This window comes from Taudactylus pleione, unplaced genomic scaffold (genome assembly GCF_031769625.1).
Source record: "Taudactylus pleione unplaced genomic scaffold, aTauple2 ptg001039l, whole genome shotgun sequence".
Classification (NCBI taxonomy): Eukaryota; Metazoa; Chordata; class Amphibia; order Anura; family Myobatrachidae; genus Taudactylus; species Taudactylus pleione.
Window position 1 is genome coordinate 1497986 of NW_028285440.1, and position 27997 is coordinate 1525982.

Below are 27997 nucleotides of genomic sequence, written 5' to 3' on the forward strand. Positions count from 1 at the left end.
AGCAGAACCATTTACACCTGTATCCAAGACTCTCCATCAGGTACTGTCACTCCAGCAGAACCTTTTACACCTGTATCCACCACTGTCTGAGGTACTGACACTCCAGCAGAACCATTACACCTGTATCCACCACTGTCTGAGGTACTGACACTCCAGCAGAACCATTACACCTGTATCCAGCACTGTCTGAGGTTCTGACACTCCAGCAGAACCATTACACCTGTATCCACCACTGTCTGAGGTACTGACACTCCAGCAGAACCACTACACCTGTATCCACCACAGTCTGAGGTACTGACACTCCAGCAGAACCATTTACACCTGTATCCACCACTGTCCATCAGGTACTGACACTCCAGCAGAACAATTACACCTGTGTCCACCACTGTCTGAGGTACTGACACTCCAGCAGAACCATTTACACCTCTATCCAGCACTGTTTGAGGTAATGACACTCCAGCAGAACCATTTACACCTGTATCCAAGACTCTCCATCAGGTACTGACACTCCAGCAGAACCATTTACACCTGTATCCTGCACTGTCTGAGGTACTGACACTCCAGCAGAACCATTACACCTGTATCCACCACTGTCTGAGGTACTGACACTCCAGCAGAACCATTACACCTGTATCCACCACTGTCTGAGGTACTGACACTCCAGCAGAACCATTACACCTGTATCCACCACTGTCTGAGGTACTGACACTCCAGCAGAACCATTACACCTGTATCCAGCACTGTCTGAGGTACTCACACTCCAGCAGAACCATTACACCTGTATCCACCACTGTCTGAGGTACTGACACTCCAGCAGAACCATTTACACCTCTATCCAGCACTGTCTGAGGTAATGACACTCCAGCAGAACCATTTACACCTGTATCCAAGACTCTCCATCAGGTACTGACACTCCAGCAGAACCACTACACCTGTATCCACCACTGTCTGAGGTACTGACACTCCAGCAGAACCATTACACCTGTATCCAGCACTGTCTGAGGTTCTGACACTCCATCAGAACCATTACACCTGTATCCACCACTGTCTGAGGTACTGACACTCCAGCAGAACCACTACACCTGTATCCACCACAGTCTGAGGTTCTGACACTCCAGCAGAACCATTACACCTGTATCCACCATTGTCTGAGGTACTGACACTCCAGCAGAACCACTACACCTGTATCCACCACAGTCTGAGGTACTGACACTCCAAGCAGAACCATTACACCTGTATCCAGCACTGTCTGAGGTACTGACACTCCAGCAGAACCATTACACCTGTATCCACCACTGTCTGAGGTACTGACACTCCAGCAGAACCATTTACACCTCTATCCAGCACTGTCTGAGGTAATGACACTCCAGCAGAACCATTTACACCTGTATCCAAGACTCTCCATCAGGTACTGACACTCCAGCAGAACCATTTACACCTGTATCCAGCACTGTCTGAGGTACTGACACTCCAGCAGAACCATTACACCTGTATCCACCACTGTCTGAGGTACTGACACTCCAGCAGAACCATTACACCTGTATCCAGCACTGTCTGAGGTTCTGACACTCCAGCAGAACCATTACACCTGTATCCACCACTGTCTGAGGTACTGACACTCCAGCAGAACCACTACACCTGTATCCACCACAGTCTGAGGTACTGACACTCCAGCAGAACCATTACACCTGTATCCACCACTGTCTGAGGTACTGACACTCCAGCAGAACCATTTACACCTGTATCCAGCACTGTCTGAGGTACTGACACTCCAGCAGAACCATTACACCTGTATCCAGCACTGTCTGTGGTACTGACACTCAAGCAGAACCATTACACCTGTATCCACCACTGTCCATCAGGTACTGACACTCCAGCAGAACAATTACACCTGTGTCTACCACTGTCTGAGGTACTGACACTCCAGCAGAACCATTTACACCTGTATCCAAGACTCTCCATCAGGTACTGACACTCCAGCAGAACCATTTACACCTGTATCCAGCACTGTCTGAGGTACTGACACTCCAGCAGAACCATTACACCTGTATCCACCACTTTCTGAGGTACTGACACTCCAGCAGAACCATTACACCTGTATCCAGCACTGTCTGAGGTTCTGACACTCCAGCAGAACCATTACACCTGTATCCACTACTGTCTGAGGTACTGACACTCCAGCACAACCATTACACCTGTATCCAGCACTGTCTGAGGTACTGACACTCCAGCAGAACCATTTACACCTGTATCCAGCACTGTCTGAGGTACTGACACTCCAGCAGAACCATTACACCTGTATCCAGCACTGTCTGTGGTACTGACACTCCAGCAGAACCATTACACCTGTATCCACCACTGTTTGAGGTACTGACACTCCAGCAGAACCATTACACCTGTATCCAGCACTGTCTGAGGTACTGACACTCCAGCAGAACCATTACACCTGTATCCACCACTGTCTGAGGTACTGAAACTCCAGCAGAACCATTTACATCTGTATCCAGTACTATCCATCAGGTACTGACACTCCAGCAGAACCATTACACTAGTATCCAGCACTGTCTGAGGTACTGACACTCCAGCAGAACCATTACACCTGTATCCACCACTGTCTGAGGTACTGACAGTCCAGCAGAACCATTTACACCTCTATCCAGCACTGTCTGAGGTAATGACACTCCAGCAGAACCATTTACACCTGTATCCAAGACTCTCCATCAGGTACTGACACTCCAGCAGAACCATTTACACCTGTGTCCAGCACTGTCTGAGGTTCTGACACTCCAGCAGAACCATTACACCTGTATCCACCACTGTCTGAGGTACTGACACTCCAGCAGAACCATTTACACTTGTATCCACTACTGTCTGAGGTACTGACACTCCAGCAGAACCATTTACACCTGTATCCAGCACTGTCTGAGGTACTGACACTCCAGCAGAACCACTACACCTGTATCCACCACAGTCTGAGGTACTGACACTCCAGCAGAGCCATTACACCTGTATCCAGCACTGTCTGAGGTACTGACACTCCAGCAGAACCATTACACCTGTATCCACCACTGTCTGAGGTACTGACACTCCAGCAGAACCATTTACACCTCTATCCAGCACTGTCTGAGGTAATGACACTCCAGCAGAACCATTTACACCTGTATCCAAGACTCTCCATCAGGTACTGACACTCCAGCAGAACCAATTACACCTGTATCCAGCACTGTCTGAGGTTCTGACACTCCAGCAGAACCATTACACCTGTATCCACCACTGTCTGAGGTACTGACACTCCAGCAGAACCTTTACACAAGGATCCAGCACTGTCCATCAGGTACTGACACTCCAGCAGAACCATTACACCTGTATCCACCACTGTCTGAGGTACTGACACTCCAGCAGAACCATTTACACTTGTATCCACTACTGTCTGAGGTTCTGACACTCCAGCAGAACCATTTACACCTGTATCCAGCACTGTCTGAGGTACTGACACTCCAGCAGAACCATTACACCTGTATCCACCACTGTCTGAGGTACTGACACTCCAGCAGAACCATTACACCTGTATCCAGCACTGTCTGAGGTACTGACACTCCAGCAGAACCATTACACCTGTATCCAGCACTGTCTGAGGTACTGACACTCCAGCAGAACCATTACACCTGTATCTGTCATTGTCCATCAGGTACTGACACTCCAGCAGAACCATTTACACCTGTATCCACCACTGTCCATCAGGTACTGACACTCCAGCAGAACCATTTACACCTGTTTCCAGCACTGTCTGAGGTACTGACACTCCAGCAGAACCATTACACCTGTATCCACCACTGTCTGAGGTACTGACACTCCAGCAGAACCATTACACCTGTATCCAGCACTGTCTGAGGTTCTGACACTCCAGCAGAACCATTACACCTGTATCCACCACTGTCTGAGGTACTGAAACTCCAGCAGAACCATTTACATCTGTATCCAGCACTGTCCATCAGGTATTGACACTCCAGCAGAACCATTACACCTGTATCCACCACTGTCTGAGGCACTGACACTCCAGCAGAACCTTTTACACCTGTATCCACTACTGTCCATCAGGTACTGACACTCCAGCAGAACCATTTACACCTGTATCCAGCACTCTCTGAGGTACTGACACTCCAGCAGAACCATTACACCTGTATCCAGCACTGTCTGTGGTACTGACACTCAAGCAGAACCATTACACCTGTATCCACCACTGTCCATCAGGTACTGACACTCCAGCAGAACAATTACACCTGTGTCCACCACTGTCTGAGGTACTGACACTCCAGCAGAACCATTTACACCTCTATCCAGCACTGTCTGAGGTAATGACACTCCAGCAGAACCATTTACACCTGTATCCAAGACTCTCCATCAGGTACTGACACTCCAGCAGAACCATTTACACCTGTATCCAGCACTGTCTGAGGTACTGACACTCCAGCAGAACCATTACACCTGTATCCACCACTGTCTGAGGTACTGACACTCCAGCAGAACCATTACACCTGTATCCACCACTGTCTGAGGTACTGACACTCCAGCAGAACCATTACACCTGTATCCACCACTGTCTGAGGTACTGACACTCCAGCAGAACCATTACACCTGTATCCAGCACTGTCTGAGGTTCTGACACTCCAGCAGAACCATTACACCTGTATCCACCACTGTCTGAGGTACTGACACTCCAGCAGAACCACTACACCTGTATCCACCACAGTCTGAGGTACTGACAGTCCAGCAGAACCATTACACCTGTATCCAGCACTGTCTGAGGTACTGACACTCCAGCAGAACCATTACACCTGTATCCACCACTGTCTGAGGTACTGACACTCCAGCAGAACCATTTACACCTCTATCCAGCACTGTCTGAGGTAATGACACTCCAGCAGTTCCATTTACACCTGTATCCAAGACTCTCCATCAGGTACTGACACTCCAGCAGAACCATTTACACCTGTTTCCAGCACTGTCTGAGGTACTGACACTCCAGCAGAACCATTACACCTGTATCCACCACTGTCTGAGGTACTGACACTCCAGCAGAACCATTACACCTGTATCCAGCACTGTCTGAGGTTCTGACACTCCAGCAGAACCATTACACCTGTATCCACCACTGTCTGAGGTACTGACACTCCAGCAGAACCACTACACCTGTATCCACCACAGTCTGAGGTACTGACACTCCAGCAGAACCATTACACCTGTATCCAGCACTGTCTGAGGTACTGACACTCCAGCAGAACCATTACACCTGTATCCACCACTGTCTGAGGTACTGACACTCCAGCAGAACCATTACACCTGTATCCACCACTGTCTGAGGTACTGACACTCCAGCAGAACCATTACACCTGTATCCAGCACTGTCTGAGGTTCTGACACTCCAGCAGAACCATTACACCTGTATCCACCACTGTCTGAGGTACTGACACTCCAGCAGAACCACTACACCTGTATCCACCACAGTCTGAGGTACTGACACTCCAGCAGAACCATTACACCTGTATCCAGCACTGTCTGAGGTACTGACACTCCAGCAGAACCATTACACCTGTATCCACCACTGTCTGAGGTACTGACACTCCAGCAGAACCATTTACACCTCTATCCAGCACTGTCTGAGGTAATGACACTCCAGCAGAACCATTTACACCTGTATCCAAGACTCTCCATCAGGTACTGTCACTCCAGCAGAACCTTTTACACCTGTATCCAGCACTGTCTGAGGTACTGACACTCCAGCAGAACCATTACACCTGTATCCACCACTGTCTGAGGTACTGACACTCCAGCAGAACCACTACACCTGTATCCACCACAGTCTGAGGTACTGACACTCCAGCAGAACCATTTACACCTGTATCCACCACTGTCCATCAGGTACTGACACTCCAGCAGAACAATTACACCTGTGTCCACCACTGTCTGAGGTACTGACACTCCAGCACAACCATTTACACCTCTATCCAGCACTGTCTGAGGTAATGACACTCCAGCAGAACCATTTACACCTGTATCCAAGACTCTCCATCAGGTACTGACACTCCAGCAGAACCATTTACACCTGTATCCAGCACTGTCTGAGGTACTGACACTCCAGCAGAACCATTACACCTGTATCCACCACTGTCTGAGGTACTGACACTCCAGCAGAACCATTTACACCTGTATCCAGCACTGTCTGAGGTTCTGACACTCCAGCAGAACCATTTACACCTGTATCCAGCACTGTCTGAGGTACTGACACTCCAGCAGAACCATTACACCTGTATCCACCACTGTCTGAGGTACTGACACTCCAGCAGAACCATTACACCTGTATCCAGCACTGTCTGAGGTACTGACACTCCAGCAGAACCATTACACCTGTATCCAGCACTGTCTGAGGTACTGACACTCCAGCAGAACCATTACACCTGTATCCGTCATTGTCCATCAGGTACTGACACTCCAGCAGAACCATTTACACCTGTATCCACCACTGTCCATCAGGTACTGACACTCCAGCAGAACCATTTACACCTGTTTCCAGCACTGTCTGAGGTACTGACACTCCAGCAGAACCATTACACCTGTATCCACCACTGTCTGAGGTACTGACACTCCAGCAGAACCATTACACCTGTATCCAGCACTGTCTGAGGTTCTGACACTCCAGCAGAACCATTACACCTGTATCCAGCACTGTCTGAGGTTCTGACACTCCAGCAGAACCATTACACCTGTATCCAGCACTGTCTGAGGTACTGACACTCCAGCAGAACCATTACACCTGTATCCAGCACTGTCTGAGGTACTGACACTCCAGCAGAACCATTACACCTGTATCCACCACTGTCTGAGGTACTGACACTCCAGCAGAACCACTACACCTGTATCCACCACAGTCTGAGGCACTGACACTCCAGCAGAACCATTACACCTGTATCCAGCACTGTCTGAGTTACTGACACTCCAGCAGAACCACTACACCTGTATCCAGCACTGTCCATCTGGTACTGACACTCCAGCAGAACCATTACACCTGTATCCAGCACTGTCTGAGGTACTGACACTCCAGCAGAACCATTACACCTGTATCCACCACTGTCTGAGGTACTGACACTCCAGCAGAACCATTTACACCTCTATCCAGCACTGTCTGAGGTAATGACACTCCAGCAGTTCCATTTACACCTGTATCCAAGACTCTCCATCAGGTACTGACACTCCAGCAGAACCATTTACACCTGTTTCCAGCACTGTCTGAGGTACTGACACTCCAGCAGAACCATTACACCTGTATCCACCACTGTCTGAGGTACTGACACTCCAGCAGAACCATTACACCTGTATCCAGCACTGTCTGAGGTTCTGACACTCCAGCAGAACCATTACACCTGTATCCACCACTGTCTGAGGTACTGACACTCCAGCAGAACCACTACACCTGTATCCACCACAGTCTGAGGTACTGACACTCCAGCAGAACCATTACACCTGTATCCAGCACTGTCTGAGGTACTGACACTCCAGCAGAACCATTACACCTGTATCCACCACTGTCTGAGGTACTGACACTCCAGCAGAACCATTACACCTGTATCCACCACTGTCTGAGGTACTGACACTCCAGCAGAACCATTACACCTGTATCCAGCACTGTCTGAGGTTCTGACACTCCAGCAGAACCATTACACCTGTATCCACCACTGTCTGAGGTACTGACACTCCAGCAGAACCACTACACCTGTATCCACCACAGTCTGAGGTACTGACACTCCAGCAGAACCATTACACCTGTATCCAGCACTGTCTGAGGTACTGACACTCCAGCAGAACCATTACACCTGTATCCACCACTGTCTGAGGTACTGACACTCCAGCAGAACCATTTACACCTCTATCCAGCACTGTCTGAGGTAAAGACAGTCCAGCAGAACCATTTACACCTGTATCCAAGACTCTCCATCAGGTACTGTCACTCCAGCAGAACCTTTTACACCTGTATCCAGCACTGTCTGAGGTACTGACACTCCAGCAGAACCATTACACCTGTATCCACCACTGTCTGAGGTACTGACACTCCAGCAGAACCATTACACCTGTATCCAGCACTGTCTGAGGTTCTGACACTCCAGCAGAACCATTACACCTGTATCCACCACTGTCTGAGGTACTGACACTCCAGCAGAACCACTACACCTGTATCCACCACAGTCTGAGGTACTGACACTCCAGCAGAACCATTTACACCTGTATCCACCACTGTCCATCAGGTACTGACACTCCAGCAGAACAATTACACCTGTGTCCACCACTGTCTGAGGTACTGACACTCCAGCAGAACCATTTACACCTCTATCCAGCACTGTCTGAGGTAATGACACTCCAGCAGAACCATTTACACCTGTATCCAAGACTCTCCATCAGGTACTGACACTCCAGCAGAACCATATACACCTGTATACAGCACTGTCTGAGGTACTGACACTCCAGCAGAACCATTACACCTGTATCCACCACTGTCTGAGGTACTGACACTCCAGCAGAACCATTACACCTGTATCCACCACTGTCTGAGGTACTGACACTCCAGCAGAACCATTACACCTGTATCCACCACTGTCTGAGGTACTGACACTCCAGCAGAACCATTACACCTGTATCCAGCACTGTCTGAGGTACTGACACTCCAGCAGAACCATTACACCTGTATCCACCACTGTCTGAGGTACTGACACTCCAGCAGAACCATTTACACCTCTATCCAGCACTGTCTGAGGTAATGACACTCCAGCAGAACCATTTACACCTGTATCCAAGACTCTCCATCAGGTACTGACACTCCAGCAGAACCATTTACACCTGTATCCAGCACTGTCTGAGGTACTGACACTCCAGCAGAACCATTACACCTGTATCCACCACTGTCTGAGGTACTGACACTCCAGCAGAACCATTACACCTGTATCCAGCACTGTCTGAGGTTCTGACACTCCAGCAGAACCATTACACCTGTATCCACCACTGTCTGAGGTACTGACACTCCAGCAGAACCACTACACCTGTATCCACCACAGTCTGAGGTACTGACACTCCAGCAGAACCATTACACCTGTATCCAGCACTGTCTGAGGTACTGACACTCCAGCAGAACCATTTACACCTGTATCCAGCACTGTCTGAGGTACTGACACTCCAGCAGAACCATTACACCTGTATCCAGCACTGTCTGTGGTACTGACACTCAAGCAGAACCATTACACCTGTATCCACCACTGTCCATCAGGTACTGACACTCCAGCAGAACAATTACACCTGTGTACACCACTGTCTGAGGTACTGACACTCCAGCAGAACCATTTACACCTCTATCCAGCACTGTCTGAGGTAATGACACTCCAGCAGAACCATTTACACCTGTATCCAAGACTCTCCATCAGGTACTGACACTCCAGCAGAACCATTTACACCTGTATCCAGCACTGTCTGAGGTACTGACACTCCAGCAGAACCATTTACACCTGTATCCACTACTGTCTGAGGTTCTGACACTCCAGCAGAACCATTTACACCTGTATCCAGCACTGTCTGAGGTTCTGACACTCCAGCAGAACCATTACACCTGTATCCACCACTGTCTGAGGTACTGACACTCCAGCAGAACCACTACACCTGTATCCACCACAGTCTGAGGTTCTGACACTCCAGCAGAACCATTACACCTGTATCCACCACTGTCTGAGGTACTGACACTCCAGCAGAACCATTACACCTGTATCCACCACTGTCTGAGGTACTGCCACTCCAGCAGAACCATTACACCTGTATCCAGCACTGTCTGAGGTTCTGACACTCCAGCAGAACCATTACACCTGTATCCACCACTGTCTGAGGTACTGACACTCCAGCAGAACCACTACACCTGTATCCACCACAGTCTGAGGTACTGACACTCCAGCAGAACCATTACACCTGTATCCAGCACTGTCTGAGGTACTGACACTCCAGCAGAACCATTACAACTGTATCCACCACTGTCTGAGGTACTGACACTCCAGCAGAACCATTTACACCTCTATCCAGCACTGTCTGAGGTAAAGACAGTCCAGCAGAACCATTTACACCTGTATCCAAGACTCTCCATCAGGTACTGTCACTCCAGCAGAACCTTTTACACCTGTATCCAGCACTGTCTGAGGTACTGACACTCCAGCAGAACCATTACACCTGTATCCACCACTGTCTGAGGTACTGACACTCCAGCAGAACCATTACACCTGTATCCAGCACTGTCTGAGGTTCTGACACTCCAGCAGAACCATTACACCTGTATCCACCACTGTCTGAGGTACTGACACTCCAGCAGAACCACTACACCTGTATCCACCACAGTCTGAGGTACTGACACTCCAGCAGAACCATTTACACCTGTATCCACCACTGTCCATCAGGTACTGACACTCCAGCAGAACAATTACACCTGTGTCCACCACTGTCTGAGGTACTGACACTCCAGCAGAACCATTTACACCTCTATCCAGCACTGTCTGAGGTAATGACACTCCAGCAGAACCATTTACACCTGTATCCAAGACTCTCCATCAGGTACTGACACTCCAGCAGAACCATTTACACCTGTATGCAGCACTGTCTGAGGTACTGACACTCCAGCAGAACCATTACACCTGTATCCACCACTGTCTGAGGTACTGACACTCCAGCAGAACCATTACACCTGTATCCACCACTGTCTGAGGTACTGACACTCCAGCAGAACCATTACACCTGTATCCACCACTGTCTGAGGTACTGACACTCCAGCAGAACCATTACACCTGTATCCAGCACTGTCTGAGGTACTGACACTCCAGCAGAACCATTACACCTGTATCCACCACTGTCTGAGGTACTGACACTCCAGCAGAACCATTTACACCTCTATCCAGCACTGTCTGAGGTAATGACACTCCAGCAGAACCATTTACACCTGTATCCAAGACTCTCCATCAGGTACTGACACTCCAGCAGAACCATTTACACCTGTATCCAGCACTGTCTGAGGTACTGACACTCCAGCAGAACCATTACACCTGTATCCACCACTGTCTGAGGTACTGACACTCCAGCAGAACCATTACACCTGTATCCAGCACTGTCTGAGGTTCTGACACTCCAGCAGAACCATTACACCTGTATCCACCACTGTCTGAGGTACTGACACTCCAGCAGAACCACTACACCTGTATCCACCACAGTCTGAGGTACTGACACTCCAGCAGAACCATTACACCTGTATCCAGCACTGTCTGAGGTACTGACACTCCAGCAGAACCATTTACACCTGTATCCAGCACTGTCTGAGGTACTGACACTCCAGCAGAACCATTACACCTGTATCCAGCACTGTCTGTGGTACTGACACTCAAGCAGAGCCATTACACCTGTATCCACCACTGTCCATCAGGTACTGACACTCCAGCAGAACAATTACACCTGTGTACACCACTGTCTGAGGTACTGACACTCCAGCAGAACCATTTACACCTCTATCCAGCACTGTCTGAGGTAATGACACTCCAGCAGAACCATTTACACCTGTATCCAAGACTCTCCATCAGGTACTGACACTCCAGCAGAACCATTTACACCTGTATCCAGCACTGTCTGAGGTACTGACACTCCAGCAGAACCATTTACACCTGTATCCACTACTGTCTGAGGTTCTGACACTCCAGCAGAACCATTTACACCTGTATCCAGCACTGTCTGAGGTTCTGACACTCCAGCAGAACCATTACACCTGTATCCACCACTGTCTGAGGTACTGACACTCCAGCAGAACCACTACACCTGTATCCACCACAGTCTGAGGTTCTGACACTCCAGCAGAACCATTACACCTGTATCCACCACTGTCTGAGGTACTGACACTCCAGCAGAACCACTACACCTGTATCCACCACAGTCTGAGGTACTGACACTCCAAGCAGAACCATTACACCTGTATCCAGCACTGTCTGAGGTACTGACACTCCAGCAGAACCATTACACCTGTATCCACCACTGTCTGAGGTACTGACACTCCAGCAGAACCATTTACACCTCTATCCAGCACTGTCTGAGGTAATGACACTCCAGCAGAACCATTTACACCTGTATCCAAGACTCTCCATTAGGTACTGACACTCCAGCAGAACCATTTACACCTGTATCCAGCACTGTCTGAGGTACTGACACTCCAGCAGAACCATTACACCTGTATCCACCACTGTCTGAGGTACTGACACTCCAGCAGAACCATTACACCTGTATCCAGCACTGTCTGAGGTTCTGACACTCCAGCAGAACCATTACACCTGTATCCACCACTGTCTGAGGTACTGACACTCCAGCAGAACCACTACACCTGTATCCACCACAGTCTGAGGTACTGACACTCCAGCAGAACCATTACACCTGTATCCAGCACTGTCTGAGGTACTGACACTCCAGCAGAACCATTTACACCTGTATCCAGCACTGTCTGAGGTACTGACACTCTAGCAGAACCATTACACCTGTATCCAGCACTGTCTGTGGTACTGACGCTCAAGCAGAACCACTACACCTGTATCCACCACTGTCCATCAGGTACTGACTCTCCAGCAGAACAATTACACCTGTGTCTACCACTGTCTGAGGTACTGACACTCCAGCAGAACCATTTACACCTCTATCCAGCACTGTCTGAGGTAATGACACTCCAGCAGAACCATTTACACCTGTATCCAAGACTCTCCATCAGGTACTGACACTCCAGCAGAACCATTTACACCTGTATCCAGCACTGTCTGAGGTACTGACACTCCAGCAGAACCATTACACCTGTATCCACCACTGTCTGAGGTACTGACACTCCAGCAGAACCATTACACCTGTATCCAGCACTGTCTGAGGTTCTGACACTCCAGCAGAACCATTACACCTGTATCCACCACTGTCTGAGGTACTGACACTCCAGCAGAACCACTACACCTGTATCCACCACAGTCTGAGGCACTGACACTCCAGCAGAACCATTACACCTGTATCCAGCACTGTCTGAGGTACTGACACTCCAGCAGAACCACTACACCTGTATCCAGCACTGTCCATCTGGTACTGACACTCCAGCAGAACCATTACACCTGTAACCACCACTGTCTGAGGTACTGACACTCCAGCAGAACCATTTACACTTGTATCCACTAATGTCTGAGGTTCTGACACTCCAGCAGAACCATTTCCACCTGTATCCAGCACTGTCTGAAGTACTGACACTCCAGCAGAACCATTACACCTCTATCCACCACTGTCTGAGGTACTGACACTCCAGCAGAACCATTACACCTGTATCCAGCACTGTCTGAGGTACTGACACTCCAGCAGAACCATTACACCTGTATCCAGCACTGTCTGAGGTACTGATACTCCAGCAGAACCATTACACCTGTATCCATCATTGTCCAACAGGTACTGACACTCCAGCAGAACCATTTACACCTGTATCCACCACTGTCCATCAGGTACTGACACTCCAGCAGAACCATTACACCTGTATCCACCACTGTCTGAGGTACTGACACTCCAGCAGAAGCATTACACCTGTATCCAGCACTGTCTGAGGTACTGACACTCCAGCAGAACCATTACACCTGTATCCACCACTGTCTGAGGTACTGAAACTCCAGCAGAACCATTTACATCTGTATCCAGCACTGTCCATCAGGTATTGACACTCCAGCAGAACCATTACACCTGTATCCACCACTGTCTGAGGCACTGACACTCCAGCAGAACCATTTACACCTGTATCCACTACTGTCCATCAGGTACTGACACTCCAGCAGAACCATTTACACCTGTATCCAGCACTGTCTGAGGTACTGACACTCCAGCAGAACCATTTACACCTCTATCCAGCACTGTCTGAGGTAATGACACTCAAGCAGAACCATTTACACCTGTATCCAAGACTCTCCATCAGGTACTGACACTCCAGCAGAACCATTTACACCTGTATCCAGCACTGTCTGAGGTACTAACACTCCAGCAGAACCATTACACCTGTATCCACCACTGTCTGAGTTACTGACACTCCAGCAGAACCATTACACCTGTATCCACCACTGTCTGAGGTACTGACACTCCAGCAGAACCATTACACCTGTATCCACCACTGTCTGAGGTACTGACACTCCAGCAGAACCATTACACCTGTATCCAGCACTGTCTGAGGTTCTGACACTCCAGCAGAACCATTACACCTGTATCCACCACTGTCTGAGGTACTGACACTCCAGCAGAACCACTACACCTGTATCCACCACAGTCTGAGGTACTGACACTCCAGCAGAACCATTACACCTGTATCCAGCACTGTCTGAGGTACTGACACTCCAGCAGAACCATTACACCTGTATCCACCACTGTCTGAGGTACTGACACTCCAGCAGAACCATTTACACCTCTATCCAGCACTGTCTGAGGTAATGACACTCCAGCAGATCCATTTGCACCTGTATCCAAGACTCTCCATCAGGTACTGACACTCCAGCAGAACCATTTACACCTGTATACAGCACTGTCTGAGGTACTGACACTCCAGCAGAACCATTACACCTGTATCCACCACTGTCTGAGGTACTGACACTCCAGCAGAACCATTACACCTGTATCCACCACTGTCTGAGGTACTGACACTCCAGCAGAACCATTACACCTGTATCCACCACTGTCTGAGGTACTGACACTCCAGCAGAACCATTACACCTGTATCCAGCACTGTCTGAGGTACTGACACTCCAGCAGAACCATTACACCTGTATCCACCACTGTCTGAGGTACTGACACTCCAGCAGAACCATTTACACCTCTATCCAGCACTGTCTGAGGTAATGACACTCCAGCAGAACCATTTACACCTGTATCCAAGACTCTCCATCAGGTACTGACACTTCAGCAGAACCATTTACACCTGTATCCAGCACTGTCTGAGGTACTGACACTCCAGCAGAACCATTACACCTGTATCCACCACTGTCTGAGGTACTGACACTCCAGCAGAACCATTACACCTGTATCCAGCACTGTCTGAGGTTCTGACACTCCAGCAGAACCATTACACCTGTATCCACCACTGTCTGAGGTACTGACACTCCAGCAGAACCACTACACCTGTATCCACCACAGTCTGAGGTACTGACACTCCAGCAGAACCATTACACCTGTATCCAGCACTGTCTGAGGTACTGACACTCCAGCAGAACCATTTACACCTGTATCCAGCACTGTCTGAGGTACTGACACTCCAGCAGAACCATTACACCTGTATCCAGCACTGTCTGTGGTACTGACACTCAAGCAGAACCATTACACCTGTATCCACCACTGTCCATCAGGTACTGACACTCCAGCAGAACAATTACACCTGTGTACACCACTGTCTGAGGTACTGACACTCCAGCAGAACCATTTACACCTCTATCCAGCACTGTCTGAGGTAATGACACTCCAGCAGAACCATTTACACCTGTATCCAAGACTCTCCATCAGGTACTGACACTCCAGCAGAACCATTTACACCTGTATCCAGCACTGTCTGAGGTACTGACACTCCAGCAGAACCATTTACACCTGTATCCACTACTGTCTGAGGTTCTGACACTCCAGCAGAACCATTTACACCTGTATCCAGCACTGTCTGAGGTTCTGACACTCCAGCAGAACCATTACACCTGTATCCACCACTGTCTGAGGTACTGACACTCCAGCAGAACCACTACACCTGTATCCACCACAGTCTGAGGTTCTGACACTCCAGCAGAACCATTACACCTGTATCCACCACTGTCTGAGGTACTGACACTCCAGCAGAACCATTACACCTGTATCCACCACTGTCTGAGGTACTGACACTCCAGCAGAACCATTACACCTGTATCCAGCACTGTCTGAGGTTCTGACACTCCAGCAGAACCATTACACCTGTATCCACCACTGTCTGAGGTACTGACACTCCAGCAGAACCACTACACCTGTATCCACCACAGTCTGAGGTACTGACACTCCAGCAGAACCATTACACCTGTATCCAGCACTGTCTGAGGTACTGACACTCCAGCAGAACCATTACACCTGTATCCACCACTGTCTGAGGTACTGACACTCCAGCAGAACCATTTACACCTCTATCCAGCACTGTCTGAGGTAAAGACAGTCCAGCAGAACCATTTACACCTGTATCCAAGACTCTCCATCAGGTACTGTCACTCCAGCAGAACCTTTTACACCTGTATCCAGCACTGTCTGAGGTACTGACACTCCAGCAGAACCATTACACCTGTATCCACCACTGTCTGAGGTACTGACACTCCAGCAGAACCATTACACCTGTATCCAGCACTGTCTGAGGTTCTGACACTCCAGCAGAACCATTACACCTGTATCCACCACTGTCTGAGGTACTGACACTCCAGCAGAACCACTACACCTGTATCCACCACAGTCTGAGGTACTGACACTCCAGCAGAACCATTTACACCTGTATCCACCACTGTCCATCAGGTACTGACACTCCAGCAGAACAATTACACCTGTGTCCACCACTGTCTGAGGTACTGACACTCCAGCAGAACCATTTACACCTCTATCCAGCACTGTCTGAGGTAATGACACTCCAGCAGAACCATTTACACCTGTATCCAAGACTCTCCATCAGGTACTGACACTCCAGCAGAACCATTTACACCTGTATACAGCACTGTCTGAGGTACTGACACTCCAGCAGAACCATTACACCTGTATCCACCACTGTCTGAGGTACTGACACTCCAGCAGAACCATTACACCTGTATCCACCACTGTCTGAGGTACTGACACTCCAGCAGAACCATTACACCTGTATCCACCACTGTCTGAGGTACTGACACTCCAGCAGAACCATTACACCTGTATCCAGCACTGTCTGAGGTACTGACACTCCAGCAGAACCATTACACCTGTATCCACCACTGTCTGAGGTACTGACACTCCAGCAGAACCATTTACACCTCTATCCAGCACTGTCTGAGGTAATGACACTCCAGCAGAACCATTTACACCTGTATCCAAGACTCTCCATCAGGTACTGACACTCCAGCAGAACCATTTACACCTGTATCCAGCACTGTCTGAGGTACTGACACTCCAGCAGAACCATTACACCTGTATCCACCACTGTCTGAGGTACTGACACTCCAGCAGAACCATTACACCTGTATCCAGCACTGTCTGAGGTTCTGACACTCCAGCAGAACCATTACACCTGTATCCACCACTGTCTGAGGTACTGACACTCCAGCAGAACCACTACACCTGTATCCACCACAGTCTGAGGTACTGACACTCCAGCAGAACCATTACACCTGTATCCAGCACTGTCTGAGGTACTGACACTCCAGCAGAACCATTTACACCTGTATCCAGCACTGTCTGAGGTACTGACACTCCAGCAGAACCATTACACCTGTATCCACCACTGTCTGAGGTACTGACACTCCAGCAGAACCATTTACACCTCTATCCAGCACTGTCTGAGGTAATGACACTCCAGCAGATCCATTTACACCTGTATCCAAGACTCTCCATCAGGTACTGACACTCCAGCAGAACCATTTACACCTGTATACAGCACTGTCTGAGGTACTGACACTCCAGCAGAACCATTACACCTGTATCCACCACTGTCTGAGGTACTGACACTCCAGCAGAACCATTACACCTGTATCCACCACTGTCTGAGGTACTGACACTCCAGCAGAACCATTACACCTGTATCCACCACTGTCTGAGGTACTGACACTCCAGCAGAACCATTACACCTGTATCCAGCACTGTCTGAGGTACTGACACTCCAGCAGAACCATTACACCTGTATCCACCACTGTCTGAGGTACTGACACTCCAGCAGAACCATTTACACCTCTATCCAGCACTGTCTGAGGTAATGACACTCCAGCAGAACCATTTACACCTGTATCCAAGACTCTCCATCAGGTACTGACACTCCAGCAGAACCATTTACACCTGTATCCAGCACTGTCTGAGGTACTGACACTCCAGCAGAACCATTACACCTGTATCCACCACTGTCTGAGGTACTGACACTCCAGCAGAACCATTACACCTGTATCCAGCACTGTCTGAGGTTCTGACACTCCAGCAGAACCATTACACCTGTATCCACCACTGTCTGAGGTACTGACACTCCAGCAGAACCACTACACCTGTATCCACCACAGTCTGAGGTACTGACACTCCAGCAGAACCATTACACCTGTATCCAGCACTGTCTGAGGTACTGACACTCCAGCAGAACCATTTACACCTGTATCCAGCACTGTCTGAGGTACTGACACTCCAGCAGAACCATTACACCTGTATCCAGCACTGTCTGTGGTACTGACACTCAAGCAGAACCATTACACCTGTATCCACCACTGTCCATCAGGTACTGACACTCCAGCAGAACAATTACACCTGTGTACACCACTGTCTGAGGTACTGACACTCCAGCAGAACCATTTACACCTCTATCCAGCACTGTCTGAGGTAATGACACTCCAGCAGAACCATTTACACCTGTATCCAAGACTCTCCATCAGGTACTGACACTCCAGCAGAACCATTTACACCTGTATCCAGCACTGTCTGAGGTACTGACACTCCAGCAGAACCATTTACACCTGTATCCACTACTGTCTGAGGTTCTGACACTCCAGCAGAACCATTTACACCTGTATCCAGCACTGTCTGAGGTTCTGACACTCCAGCAGAACCATTACACCTGTATCCACCACTGTCTGAGGTACTGACACTCCAGCAGAACCACTACACCTGTATCCACCACAGTCTGAGGTTCTGACACTCCAGCAGAACCATTACACCTGTATCCACCACTGTCTGAGGTACTGACACTCCAGCAGAACCATTACACCTGTATCCACCACTGTCTGAGGTACTGACACTCCAGCAGAACCATTACACCTGTATCCAGCACTGTCTGAGGTTCTGACACTCCAGCAGAACCATTACACCTGTATCCACCACTGTCTGAGGTACTGACACTCCAGCAGAACCACTACACCTGTATCCACCACAGTCTGAGGTACTGACACTCCAGCAGAACCATTACACCTGTATCCAGCACTGTCTGAGGTACTGACACTCCAGCAGAACCATTACACCTGTATCCACCACTGTCTGAGGTACTGACACTCCAGCAGAACCATTTACACCTCTATCCAGCACTGTCTGAGGTAAAGACAGTCCAGCAGAACCATTTACACCTGTATCCAAGACTCTCCATCAGGTACTGTCACTCCAGCAGAACCTTTTACACCTGTATCCAGCACTGTCTGAGGTACTGACACTCCAGCAGAACCATTACACCTGTATCCACCACTGTCTGAGGTACTGACACTCCAGCAGAACCATTACACCTGTATCCAGCACTGTCTGAGGTTCTGACACTCCAGCAGAACCATTACACCTGTATCCACCACTGTCTGAGGTACTGACACTCCAGCAGAACCACTACACCTGTATCCACCACAGTCTGAGGTACTGACACTCCAGCAGAACCATTTACACCTGTATCCACCACTGTCCATCAGGTACTGACACTCCAGCAGAACAATTACACCTGTGTCCACCACTGTCTGAGGTACTGACACTCCAGCAGAACCATTTACACCTCTATCCAGCACTGTCTGAGGTAATGACACTCCAGCAGAACCATTTACACCTGTATCCAAGACTCTCCATCAGGTACTGACACTCCAGCAGAACCATTTACACCTGTATACAGCACTGTCTGAGGTACTGACACTCCAGCAGAACCATTACACCTGTATCCACCACTGTCTGAGGTACTGACACTCCAGCAGAACCATTACACCTGTATCCACCACTGTCTGAGGTACTGACACTCCAGCAGAACCATTACACCTGTATCCACCACTGTCTGAGGTACTGACACTCCAGCAGAACCATTACACCTGTATCCAGCACTGTCTGAGGTACTGACACTCCAGCAGAACCATTACACCTGTATCCACCACTGTCTGAGGTACTGACACTCCAGCAGAACCATTTACACCTCTATCCAGCACTGTCTGAGGTAATGACACTCCAGCAGAACCATTTACACCTGTATCCAAGACTCTCCATCAGGTACTGACACTCCAGCAGAACCATTTACACCTGTATCCAGCACTGTCTGAGGTACTGACACTCCAGCAGAACCATTACACCTGTATCCACCACTGTCTGAGGTACTGACACTCCAGCAGAACCATTACACCTTTATCCAGCACTGTCTGAGGTTCTGACACTCCAGCAGAACCATTACACCTGTATCCACCACTGTCTGAGGTACTGACACTCCAGCAGAACCACTACACCTGTATCCACCACAGTCTGAGGTACTGACACTCCAGCAGAACCATTACACCTGTATCCAGCACTGTCTGAGGTACTGACACTCCAGCAGAACCATTTACACCTGTATCCAGCACTGTCTGAGGTACTGACACTCCAGCAGAACCATTACACCTGTATCCAGCACTGTCTGTGGTACTGACACTCAAGCAGAACCATTACACCTGTATCCACCACTGTCCATCAGGTACTGACACTCCAGCAGAACAATTACACCTGTGTACACCACTGTCTGAGGTACTGACACTCCAGCAGAACCATTTACACCTCTATCCAGCACTGTCTGAGGTAATGACACTCCAGCAGAACCATTTACACCTGTATCCAAGACTCTCCATCAGGTACTGACACTCCAGCAGAACCATTTACACCTGTATCCAGCACTGTCTGAGGTACTGACACTCCAGCAGAACCATTTACACCTGTATCCACTACTGTCTGAGGTTCTGACACTCCAGCAGAACCATTTACACCTGTATCCAGCACTGTCTGAGGTTCTGACACTCCAGCAGAACCATTACACCTGTATCCACCACTGTCTGAGGTACTGACACTCCAGCAGAACCACTACACCTGTATCCACCACAGTCTGAGGTTCTGACACTCCAGCAGAACCATTACACCTGTATCCACCACTGTCTGAGGTACTGACACTCCAGCAGAACCACTACACCTGTATCCACCACAGTCTGAGGTACTGACACTCCAAGCAGAACCATTACACCTGTATCCAGCACTGTCTGAGGTACTGACACTCCAGCAGAACCATTACACCTGTATCCACCACTGTCTGAGGTACTGACACTCCAGCAGAACCATTTACACCTCTATCCAGCACTGTCTGAGGTAATGACACTCCAGCAGAACCATTTACACCTGTATCCAAGACTCTCCATTAGGTACTGACACTCCAGCAGAACCATTTACACCTGTATCCAGCACTGTCTGAGGTACTGACACTCCAGCAGAACCATTACACCTGTATCCACCACTGTCTGAGGTACTGACACTCCAGCAGAACCATTACACCTGTATCCAGCACTGTCTGAGGTTCTGACACTCCAGCAGAACCATTACACCTGTATCCAGCACTGTCTGAGGTACTGACACTCCAGCAGAACCATTTACACCTGTATCCAGCACTGTCTGAGGTACTGACACTCTAGCAGAACCATTACACCTGTATCCAGCACTGTCTGTGGTACTGACACTCAAGCAGAACCACTACACCTGTATCCACCACTGTCCATCAGGTACTGACACTCCAGCAGAACAATTACACCTGTGTCTACCACTGTCTGAGGTACTGACACTCCAGCAGAACCATTTACACCTCTATCCAGCACTGTCTGAGGTAATGACACTCCAGCAGAACCATTTACACCTGTATCCAAGACTCTCCATCAGGTACTGACACTCCAGCAGAACCATTTACACCTGTATCCAGCACTGTCTGAGGTACTGACACTCCAGCAGAACCATTACACCTGTATCCACCACTGTCTGAGGTACTGACACTCCAGCAGAACCATTACACCTGTATCCAGCACTGTCTGAGGTTCTGACACTCCAGCAGAACCATTACACCTGTATTCACCACTGTCTGAGGTACTGACACTCCAGCAGAACCACTACACCTGTATCCACCACAGTCTGAGGCACTGACACTCCAGCAGAACCATTACACCTGTATCCAGCACTGTCTGAGGTACTGACACTCCAGCAGAACCACTACACCTGTATCCAGCACTGTCCATCTGGTACTGACACTCCAGCAGAACCATTACACCTGTAACCACCACTGTCTGAGGTACTGACACTCCAGCAGAACCATTTACACTTGTATCCACTAATGTCTGAGGTTCTGACACTCCAGCAGAACCATTTCCACCTGTATCCAGCACTGTCTGAAGTACTGACACTCCAGCAGAACCATTACACCTCTATCCACCACTGTCTGAGGTACTGACACTCCAGCAGAACCATTACACCTGTATCCAGCACTGTCTGAGGTACTGACACTCCAGCAGAACCATTACACCTGTATCCAGCACTGTCTGAGGTACTGATACTCCAGCAGAACCATTACACCTGTATCCGTCATTGTCCAACAGGTACTGACACTCCAGCAGAACCATTTACACCTGTATCCACCACTGTCCATCAGGTACTGACACTCCAGCAGAACCATTACACCTGTATCCACCACTGTCTGAGGTACTGACACTCCAGCAGAAGCATTACACCTGTATCCAGCACTGTCTGAGGTACTGACACTCCAGCAGAACCATTACACCTGTATCCACCACTGTCTGAGGTACTGAAACTCCAGCAGAACCATTTACATCTGTATCCAGCACTGTCCATCAGGTATTGACACTCCAGCAGAACCATTACACCTGTATCCACCACTGTCTGAGGCACTGACACTCCAGCAGAACCATTTACACCTGTATCCACTACTGTCCATCAGGTACTGACACTCCAGCAGAACCATTTACACCTGTATCCAGCACTGTCTGAGGTACTGACACTCCAGCAGAACCATTTACACCTCTATCCAGCACTGTCTGAGGTAATGACACTCAAGCAGAACCATTTACACCTGTATCCAAGACTCTCCATCAGGTACTGACACTCCAGCAGAACCATTTACACCTGTATCCAGCACTGTCTGAGGTACTAACACTCCAGCAGAACCATTACACCTGTATCCACCACTGTCTGAGTTACTGACACTCCAGCAGAACCATTACACCTGTATCCACCACTGTCTGAGGTACTGACACTCCAGCAGAACCATTACACCTGTATCCACCACTGTCTGAGGTACTGACACTCCAGCAGAACCATTACACCTGTATCCAGCACTGTCTGAGGTTCTGACACTCCAGCAGAACCATTACACCTGTATCCACCACTGTCTGAGGTACTGACACTCCAGCAGAACCACTACACCTGTATCCACCACAGTCTGAGGTACTGACACTCCAGCAGAACCATTACACCTGTATCCAGCACTGTCTGAGGTACTGACACTCCAGCAGAACCATTACACCTGTATCCACCACTGTCTGAGGTACTGACACTCCAGCAGAACCATTTACACCTCTATCCAGCACTGTCTGAGGTAATGACACTCCAGCAGATCCATTTACACCTGTATCCAAGACTCTCCATCAGGTACTGACACTCCAGCAGAACCATTTACACCTGTATCCAGCACTGTCTGAGGTACTGACACTCCAGCAGAACCATTACACCTGTATCCACCACTGTCTGAGGTACTGACACTCCAGCAGAACCATTACACCTGTATCCAGCACTGTCTGAGGTTCTGACACTCCAGCAGAACCATTACACCTGTATCCACCACTGTCTGAGGTACTGACACTCCAGCAGAACCACTACACCTGTATCCACCACAGTCTGAGGTACTGACACTCCAGCAGAACCATTACACTTGTATCCAGCACTGTCTGAGGTACTGACACTCCAGCAGAACCATTACACCTGTATCCAGCACTGTCTGAGGTACTGACACTCCAGCAGAACCATTACACCTGTATCCACCACTGTCTGAGGTACTGACACTCCAGCAGAACCATTACACCTGTATCCAGCACTGTCTGAGGTTCTGACACTCCAGCAGAACCATTACACCTGTATCCACCACTGTCTGAGGTACTGACACTCCAGCAGAACCACTACACCTGTATCCACCACAGTCTGAGGTACTGACACTCCAGCAGAACCATTATACCTGTATCCAGCACTGTCTGAGGTACTGACACTCCAGCAGAACCATTACACCTGTATCCACCACTGTCTGAGTTACTGACACTCCAGCAGAACCATTTACACCTCTATCCAGCACTGTCTGAGGTAATGACACTCCAGCAGAACCATTTACACCTGTATCCAAGACTCTCCATCAGGTACTGACACTCCAGTAGAACCTTTTACACCTGTATCCAGCACTGTCTAAGGTACTGACACTCCAGCAGAACCATTACACCTGTATCCACCACTGTCTGAGGTACTGACACTCCAGCAGAACCATTACACCTGTATCCAGCACTGTCTGAGGTTCTGACACTCCAGCAGAACCATTACACCTGTATCCACCACTGTCTGAGGTACTGACACTCCAGCAGAACCACTACACCTGTATCCACCACAGTCTGAGGTACTGACACTCCAGCAGAACCATTTACACCTGTATCCACCACTGTCCATCAGGTACTGACACTCCAGCAGAACAATTACACCTGTGTCCACCACTGTCTGAGGTACTGACACTCCAGCAGAACCATTTACACCTCTATCCAGCACTGTCTGAGGTAATGACACTCCAGCAGAACCATTTACACCTGTATCCAAGACTCTCCATCAGGTACTGACACTCCAGCAGAACCATTTACACCTGTATCCAGCACTGTCTGAGGTACTGACACTCCAGCAGAACCATTACACCTGTATCCACCACTGACTGAGGTACTGACACTCCAGCAGAACCATTACACCTGTATCCACCACTGTCTGAGGTACTGACACTCCAGCAGAACCATTACACCTGTATCCACCACTGTCTGAGGTACTGACACTCCAGCAGAACCATTACACCTGTATCCAGCACTGTCTGAGGTACTGACACTCCAGCAGAACCATTACACCTGTATCCACCACTGTCTGAGGTACTGACACTCCAGCAGAACCATTTACACCTCTATCCAGCACTGTCTGAGGTAATGACACTCCAGCAGAACCATTTACACCTGTATCCAAGACTCTCCATCAGGTACTGACACTCCAGCAGAACCTTTTACACCTGTATCCAGTACTGTCTGAGGTACTGACACTCCAGCAGAACCATTACACCTGTATCCACCACTGTCTGAGGTACTGACACTCCAGCAGAACCATTACACCTGTATCCAGCACTGTCTGAGGTTCTGACACTCCAGCAGAACCATTACACCTGTATCCACCACTGTCTGAGGTACTGACACTCCAGCAGAACCACTACACCTGTATCCACCACAGTCTGAGGTTCTGACACTCCAGCAGAACCATTACACCTGTATCCACCACTGTCTGAGGTACTGACACTCCAGCAGAACCACTACACCTGTATCCACCACAGTCTGAGGTACTGACACTCCAAGCAGAACCATTACACCTGTATCCAGCACTGTCTGAGGTACTGACACTCCAGCAGAACCATTTACACCTGTATCCACCACTGTCTGAGGTACTGACACTCCAGCAGAACCATTTACACCTCTATCCAGCACTGTCTGAGGTAATGACACTCCAGCAGAACCATTTACACCTGTATCCAAGACTCTCCATCAGGTACTGACACTCCAGCAGAACCATTTACACCTGTATCCAGCACTGTCTGAGGTACTGACACTCCAGCAGAACCATTACACCTGTATCCACCACTGTCTGAGGTACTGACACTCCAGCAGAACCATTACACCTGTATCCAGCACTGTCTGAGGTTCTGACACTCCAGCAGAACCATTACACCTGTATCCACCACTGTCTGAGGTACTGACACTCCAGCAGAACCACTACACCTGTATCCACCACAGTCTGAGGTACTGACACTCCAGCAGAACCATTACACCTGTATCCAGCACTGTCTGAGGTACTGACACTCCAGCAGAACCATTTACACCTGTATCCAGCACTGTCTGAGGTACTGACACTCCAGCAGAACCATTACACCTGTATCCAGCACTGTCTTTGGTACTGACACTCAAGCAGAACCATTACACCTGTATCCACCACTGTCCATCAGGTCCTGACACTCCAGCAGAACAATTACACCTGTGTCTACCACTGTCTGAGGTACTGACACTCCAGCAGAACCATTTACACCTCTATTCAGCACTGTCTGAGGTAATGACACTCCAGCAGAACCATTTACACCTGTATCCAAGACTCTCCATCAGGTACTGACACTCCAGCAGAACCATTTACACCTGCATCCAGCACTGTCTGAGGTACTGACACTCCAGCAGAACCATTACACCTGTATCCACCACTGCCTGAGGTACTGACACTCCAGCAGAACCATTACACCTGTATCCACCACTGTCTGAGGTACTGACACTCCAGCAGAACCATTACACCTGTATCCACCACAGTCTGAGGTACTGACACTCCAGCAGAACCATTACACCTGTATCCAGCACTGTCTGAGGTACTGACACTCCAGCAGAACCATTACACCTGTATCCACCACTGTCTGAGGTACTGACACTCCAGCAGAACCATTTACACCTCTATCCAGCACTGTCTGAGGTAATGACACTCCAGCAGAACCATTTACACCTGTATCCAAGACTCTCCATCAGGTACTGACACTCCAGCAGAACCATTTACACCTGTATCCAGCACTGTCTGAGGTACTGACACTCCAGCAGAACCATTACACCTGTATCCACCACTGTCTGAGGTACTGACACTCCAGCAGAACCATTACACCTGTATCCAGCACTGTCTGAGGTTCTGACACTCCAGCAGAACCATTACACCTGTATCCACCACTGTCTGAGGTACTGACACTCCAGCAGAACCATTACACCTGTATCCAGCACTGTCTGAGGTACTGACACTCCAGCAGAACCATTTACACCTGTATCCAGCACTGTCTGAGGTACTGACACTCCAGCAGAACCATTACACCTGTATCCAGCACTGTCTGTGGTACTGACACTCCAGCAGAACCATTACACCTGTATCCACCACTGTCTGAGGTACTGACACTCCAGCAGAACCATTACACCTGTATCCAGCACTGTCTGAGGTATTGACACTCCAGCAGAACCATTACACCTGTATCCACCACTGTCTGAGGTACTGAAACTCCAGCAGAACCATTTACATCTGTATCCAGTACTATCCATCAGGTACTGACACTCCAGCAGAACCATTACACCTGTATCCAGCACTGTCTGAGGTACTGACACTCCAGCAGAACCATTACACCTGTATCCACCACTGTCTGAGGTACTGACACTCCAGCAGAACCATTTACACCTCTATCCAGCACTGTCTGAGGTAATGACACTCCAGCAGAACCATTTACACCTGTATCCAAGACTCTCCATCAGGTACTGACACTCCAGCAGAACCAATTACACCTGTATCCAGCACTGTCTGAGGTTCTGACACTCCAGCAGAACCATTACACCTGTATCCACCACTGTCTGAGGTACTGATACTCCAGCAGAACCTTTACACAAGGATCCAGCACTGTCCATCAGGTACTGACACTCCAGCAGAACCATTACACCTGTATCCACCACTGTCTGAGGTACTGACACTCCAGCAGAACCATTTACACTTGTATCCACTACTGTCTGAGGTTCTGACACTCCAGCAGAACCATTTACACCTGTATCCAGCACTGTCTGAGGTACTGACACTCCAGCAGAACCATTACACCTGTATCCAC